The following is a 7485-nucleotide window of genomic DNA, read 5'->3' on the forward strand; positions in this document are numbered from 1 at the left end:
TGCCGATGGTGTTGTTGCCCTAGTCCCGGCTCCTCTTCTCCGTTGTGCAGACCATCTTCGCGGTGCTTGGTGAGACAGCGTGGGAAGCTTCGTGTTCGTGTTGGCGCAGGGTGGTGGTCGGTCTGGTGGCGAGCTCCAGAGTGCCTGAGGTAGGGGCTGGGATCGGGAGAAATCTTTGTTGGCTTGGCCGACACCGACGCGGTGGCGCCTGAGGGTGCCGTCGGACCTTCTTGGAGGGCGTCGGGGCTACCCTTCCTCTCTCCTCGCCGTGTACCGGGGGAAACCCTTGGCAGCAGCATCGTCATCGTCGCGTCCCTTTGGAGGTGTTGTTGGGTACCGGCACTTCGGAGTCTCGGAGCTTGGTGGGTGATCTCCGGTGGACGCAGCGGTCACGAGGCTTCGTCGTTTTTGTCGATCCGCCGTTATCGGCATTTGTTTCTTTTCTTTTTTTCTCTTTCCTTTCTTTTGGCCGTGTTTGTGCTGCTTCCGCCCCAACCCCTATCGTCGGTTGTATCGGTTGGGTGCTTTATAATACAAAGCGGGGGGAAACCCTTTTTCGTCGACGACGGCGGGATAGGAAAAAAACACCCCATTTGTTTGGGGGGGGGGTGCGGGGGGACAAAGGAGGCCTGGCGGACGGCGCCCCATTTGCCGTCCTTGGACGAGAAGATCTGGAACCGCATGCTATTGTCCGTGAGGAGCAGGTCGAAGGAGCCACCATTGCCGGCGCTTAGCAAGGCGCGTCGGTACGCCTCGGGCACGGTGTCTAGAGGTGGGTGGGTGACGTGGCCGGTGAGGGTGTTGACGACGTGCAGGGAGATGCGGCCAAGAGAACGGTAAACGCACCGGTGGAGGAACAGACCGTCTCTGGCGACCAGGGGCGTGAGCCACGGGGGGTGGATGGTGCCGGCGTCCTGGCAGGCGAGACGCTGGTTTGCTTGGTCTGGGGCATGGATGATGCGATAGTTGGGGGTGTTGCTTTGGTAGTCGAATTCATGGTACGAGACGGCGAGGAGGAGGGCGGGGTCGAACTTGGCCGCGACTGCTTGAAGTGCGAGGCGGCGGCCGAAGGCCGGGCCGAGGATGGCGCGGCGGAGGGCCCTGCCCGTTGCGGCGCAGCGGATGACGGTCGTGACGTCAGAGCGTAGGACGATCTCGAGCAGGAGATCTAACGCGAGGTCCTCCCTCGCTGACGACGAGGGCGGCGGCTTACGACCACGTCGGCGTCTTTTGGTCGACATGGTCGGCTTCTTCTCGTGTCCAGGGGTGGGCATAAAAACCGAGAACCGAAGACCGGAGCCGAAAAAACCTGCATTTTAAAATACATGTTTAACATTTTTTGAATGCATAGTAAACATATGTTATATGCACAACATTTTCCAGATTCTTGATTAACATTTTTCAAATACAAGATTAAAATTTTTTGAATACATGATCAACATTGTTCTATACACATGTTAAACATTTTTAAATGCTTGATTAACATTTTTCAAATACAATATTTAAAATTTAATACATGGTCAACCTATTTTCTATACACATTTTACAATTTTCAAATGCTTGATAAACATTATTTCAAATGTGATATTTTTTGCATGATAATACATGTTTCATTTATATCATGATGATCATAGTACAAGTCACGTACGTACCGACCTAACGGAACTCAGAAGAACGCTAGTCTTTGCACAAAGGTATACCAGTCAAGGAGTAAAATTACAAACAAGAGCAAAAAATCCCGCTGAGCTTAACATTTTTTAATACATGGTCAACATTTTTTCTATATAGATTTGGCATTTCTTAGATGCTTGATTAAAAATGTTTAAATATAAGTTTAACATGTTTTAAATACAATACAAGATTTGTTTTCTGAATACATTGTCATCATTTTTTCTATATACATTTAATTTTTTTCAAATGCTTGATTAAAAAATCCAAATAATTATTTAATATTTTTTAAATGCTACATTACATTTTCTTGAATACATTATCAAAAATTTTCACACATATTCTATATTTTGTATTTATTTTCCGTATAGATGAGAAACATCTAAAAAAATTAAATATTTATTAACAATGTATCTTTTGTAATATATTTATCTAGAATATTTGAAAGTATAAACAAAATAATAAAATAAAAAACCTGAAAAATAAAAAGGAGGCCGTGGCGCTCCCCTGCCGTGAGGCTTCCTTACGTCTCGTTATAAGCGAGACATAGGGGCGCCAGTATTTGGCGGATCTAGCTGCAACAATGGGCGTAATTGATTACGAGGGCTAGAAGATATATCATCCCCAAAATTACCCTACTAATGTAGAAGTGCATGCTCTAGCCAATGCAATCAAAATACCGATCTAATGAAAGAGACTAGGCAACACATTATACGTCAATAATAGTTATCCACATATTGTGGTGCATTGCTATGAATGAAGAAAGTAAAGAAAAGGCTGCATAATGAGAAAGGAGAAAGAAAGCAAGACGGTGCACGCTCAGAAAGATTTCATGGCCTGCAGCAAAGAGGACCGATCTATCTCGTGCAAGAACACTTCCTTGACACCCAAACTTTCAACGCTACCAAGCCTCTTGAGGATGGGTGCCTCCTCCTTGTTGATTCCAAGGTCGAGTCGGAAGGGCATGCCAGAGCCCACAAACAGGATCAAGGAGCCGCTTTTTTCCCCGAGCCCCTCGAGGTCAACGCATACGCGCGTGAGATCATCGCCCACCTCTAGCTCTGCCTGCCTCAAGATCTCCCTCGCCCCGATCACCAGCTGCCGGTTCCATGTCGCCGCCGAGGCCGAGCCCCTCGAGGTCAACGTCCACATCGTTATCCCAAGGCTCTCCGTGACGAGCAAGCTCAGCTGGCCACGCACCGATGCCAGGAGGAGGTGCTTGTCGTTGTGACGGTAGGGCATCAGGCTGGAGATGCAGCCCTGCGGGAGTTTCATCATCGTTGCCTCCGCCGCGTCGACGTTTAGGGCGAGGATCCTCTCTGGGCCCGGCCCGCCCGGGTAGTAGCGTTGCCGGTCGTTCACAAGGACGAGCCAATAGACGGTCCGGCCGATGATGGCCGGGAGGGAGGAGCTGCTTATCGGGCGGTGCCGGGCGACGGAGGCTTGGCGGACGACGCCCCATCTGCCTTGCTTGGACGAGAAGATCTGGAATCGCGTGTCGTCGTCCGCGACGAGCACCTCGAACGATCCACCCACGTCGCCGACGGTGAGCAGCACGTATTGGTTCTGGCGCACGTCGGACACGGTGGCCAGAGGTAGCTCGGTGACCTGCCCGGTGAGCATGTTGCAGACGTGCAGGTCGACCCGGGAAGAAACGCGGAACGCGTCGCACCAGCGGAGGAGCAGAACATCTCGGGCGGCCACGGGCTTGAACCACCGATGGTGATGGATGCTGATGGCGTCCTCGTCGGCGCGGCGCCGGCTTGGCTCGCGGGTATGAACGACGCGGAGGGTGTACCGTCTGTGGCTGTCGTATTTCAGGTACGACTCGTACGAGACGGCGAAGAGGAGGGCGGGGTCGAACTGAAAGCCGGCCGCCACGAGCCGGCGATGGAAGGCCGGCTCGAGGATGGCGCGGCGGAGGACCTTGCCGGTTGCGGCCCAGCGGACGATGGTTGTGACGTCAGAGCAGGCGACGATCTCGAGCAGGACATCGACCGAGAGAGTCTTCCTCGTCGACGCAGACGCCGGCGGCGTGCAAACACGTCGGCGCCGTGTTGTGGTTGACATCGTCGGCGTGCGAATTTACCGGAGGCACGGATCATTGAGGGGAAGGTAATCTCCAGCGATTATAAAGGGGAAGGAAATCGGGGCGGTTATTATAGAAGTAAATCCGGACTTAACAGTACGGACTGCCGCGGGCAATTCTAAAACAGTTTGACTAAATCATATCTAGATGTTTTTTAGTTATTATGTCACATCTAGATTATCCATCACACATTAAAGCTTTAAGATTCGTGCAAAAAATTGCTTTTCTTCCCGCGTGCGTTCCACTGGTGTCTCCTTGTCACGCTGTTTTCTTGTGTCGTTGCTGTGGCCGTTTCCTGCCTTTGTGTGCCTGGTGTGGGCTTGTGTTTTACCTGGGCTGACTTTGTTTTTTTAGATTGTGTCCCCTTGCTGCCTCGGGCCATTGCCATGCTAGCAAAGTTGTAGGCTGATGTGTCCTTTTCTTCTTTGTGAAAAAATACATACTCGGAAAGTAAAAGCATGATTTAGTTGTGAAATAGTCAAGCCTTTTAATGTCTCGACTTGTTTCAATTTTTTTTGTCACGACCAAGTTCCATGTATTCGCCGTTTTCTTTTACTTTTTTTATTTCCTTATTTGTTTAAATTATGAACTATTTTAAATTCATGATTTTTTGTTTCTATTTGTCTTCTCTATTTCCTCCTTTCCATCTCTTTTTTCCTTGTTTATTTATTTGTTTTAATTTTTTGTACTGTTTTCCCTGTCATCTGTTTGCTTTAAATGCCATGAAAATCTTGATCGGGTTGTTTCGTCGCGAGCGTCCCCTGTCGCGCCATATGTATGGTGTCTACTTGTCAGCTTGCTCGCGTGTGCGTCTTTTGTTTCGCCGTTTTCGTGGCGCGGCTGAGGGTCCTGTGGCGCGATAAGAGTTAACAATGTCTCGTCTAACTCACATATTGTTAGATATAGGTGTTTTTTGAGTTCTGCTCGTTGTCGTTGTGTTATATTTTGTGCATTGAGTTTATTTTGTGGGTTGTAGTTTTTCGAAGCTCTAGTCGACCATGCCCTTTGGTCAAGTGGCAGACCCCGACAGACAAAGAGAGGAAGCGTCGGTCTACATTTCATGGGCATGTCTCTTTTTATTCTCATCTTTTGTTTATTTTGGTTTGAGCGTGTAGTTCGATGAGAGCGTAAGTAGATTTCTTTCCGATTTGCAGCAAATCTCATCTAGATAGATTTAGTGATGCCTCATTTAACTATAAATTTAACTATAACTATCTGATTTATTTGCTTTAATGTTCGCACAAACTCGATCATGCATACCTATGTCAACTTGTTCTTTTTTATCGCGCGTCCTCATGTCCCATTTGTTCCATGTCGGATTGTTCTCGCGTTTCTTTTCACATGCCCATATATGTTGTTGTTTTGGGCACGTGGCCTGTTTCCTTTTTGTTCATTTTCGTTGTGTTCTGGTGAATTTATGGAGTCTACCCCTGACCCGCGAATGGGCTCGTAGTTATTCAAGTTACAAGTCACCATCACCTAGCAACTGGGCATATGTATTGGTTTTCATCCCAGTTGCATGTTCACGTTCGACTCGTAATTGGGCTTGTAGTTTTGTTATTGTCCCAGTTGCAAGTCGGCCCTTGCACGCAACTGGCCTCGTATTTTGGTAGTTGCCCGAGTTGCCAGCTAGTTCACCCTCGACTAGCAATTGGGCTCGTAATTGTCTGAGTTGCAAGACCACCCTCGACTCGCAACTGAAGCATGTGTTTTTGTTTTTCATCCCAGTTGCAATTCCACCCTTGACTCGCAGTTGAGACCATAATTTGTTTCATACCAGTTGTAAGTCGACCCTTAACCCGCAACTGGGCTTGTAGCTTTGTGGTTGTCTTAGTTGCAAGCCCATGTCCTAGTTGCAAGTTCATCCATGTCTCGCAAATGGGCTCGTAGTTGTCCCAGTTGCAAGTACACCCTCGACTCACAAATGGGCTCGTAGTTGCCTTAGTTGCAAGTCCACCCACAGCTAGAAATTGGGCATGTGTTTGGTTGCCATCTGAGTTGCAAGTCCACGTTAACTCACAACTAGGATTTTAGCTTGTTATTGTTCTTGTTGCAAGTCCACCCTCTACTCGCAAATGGTATCATAGTTTTGTGTAGTTATCCCAGCTACAAGTCCGCCCTTGAGTGGGAATTAGGTCTGTAGTTCATCACATCCTAGTTGCATGTCCACACTTGACTTGTAACTGGGCTCATAGTTTCGTAGTTGTCCCAGTCGGAAGTCCACCCTTGACTCACAACTGGATCCATAGTTTTGTTTTTGTCCCAATTGCAGGTCCATCTGACTCGCAGTTGAGCCCATAGTTTGTTTTCATCCCGGTTGCAAGTCCACCCTTGGCTCACAACTGGTATCATAGTTTTATGTAGTTATGTCAGCTGCAAGTCCACCCTAGACTCACAACTGAGCCCATAATTTGTTTTTCATCTGGGTTACAAGTCCACCCTCAACTCGCAACTAGTATTCTAGTTCATTTTTCATCCCAGTTGCAAGTCCATCCTTGACTCGCTACTAGGCTCATAGTTGTCCCAGTTGCAAGTCCACCCTCAACTCACAACTAGGTCCGTAGTTTTGTTTTCATCCCAGTTGCAAGTCCACACTCGATATGCAACTGAGGCCGACCAATATTTTTGTCCTAGTTGCAAGTGCACACTCAATATGCAACTAGGGGAGGGGGCCATTTGTCTTAGTTGCAACTCCAACCTCGATGCGCAACTGAGGTCCCGACCCATTTTTGTTCGAATTGCAAGTCCATCCTCCACACACAACTGGAGCCATGCAATGCAAGGGTCTACGTCAATGACGTTACCAGCAAGTACATGCGATTTGAAGCCCATGGACCAAAGTACTCTATCGATCTTGTGAAGGGGGTACACAAGACCGTGATCAAGGGCAGTGGTTGAAAGAAATTCACTTCTGACTTTTCTCTTCGGAAGGGTGTTGTGGTCATTTTTGACTTGGACATGCACCCCTGCTAGGCATATGTCTGTAAACTCCCTGATCAAGGGAAGTTTGTTTGTATGCCTGGAGTTGCAAGTCAATCACCGACTCACAACCGGGGGGGGGGGTGTTGCAGTCTCTAGTTGCAAGCCGACCATCAACTCAAAACTAAGGGTGCGTGTGTTTGTCGTGGTCCCCAGTTGCATGTCAACCATCAATTCGCAACTAAGGGTGTGTGTGTCTCAAGGTCCCAATTGCAAGCCAACCATTGACTCGCAAATAAAGGTATGTGTGTTTCGTCATGGTCCCCAGTTGCATGTCACCAATCGACTCACAACTAAGGGTGTGTGTCTTGTCAGGTCCCCCCGTTGCAAGCTGGCCATCCACTCACACCTAAGGGTGCGTGTGCTTCTGTCGTGGTCTCCAGTTGCATATCAACCATCCACTCGCAACTAAGGCTGTGTGTTTTGTCGTGGTCCCAAGTTGCATGTCAACCATCGACTCGCAACTAAGGGTCTGTGTGTGTTTGTCGGGGTCCCTAGTTGCAAACCGACCATCAACTTACAACTAACGATGCGTGCATTTTTGTCATGGTCCCCAGTTACATGTCAACCATCAACATGCAACTGGGGAGGGTAGAGCGTTTTGTATGGGTTCTAGTTGCAAGTCAACCATCGACACGCAACTAGGAGGCAGAGGCGAGCATGTTTTTTGTACGGACCCTAGTTGCAAGTTAACCGTCGACTCGTAACTATGGATAGCGGTTGTTTTTGAAGGGCCCAGTTGCATGTCA

Source organism: Triticum dicoccoides, chromosome 5A, assembly GCF_002162155.2.
Source record: "Triticum dicoccoides isolate Atlit2015 ecotype Zavitan chromosome 5A, WEW_v2.0, whole genome shotgun sequence".
Taxonomy (NCBI): domain Eukaryota; kingdom Viridiplantae; phylum Streptophyta; class Magnoliopsida; order Poales; family Poaceae; genus Triticum; species Triticum dicoccoides.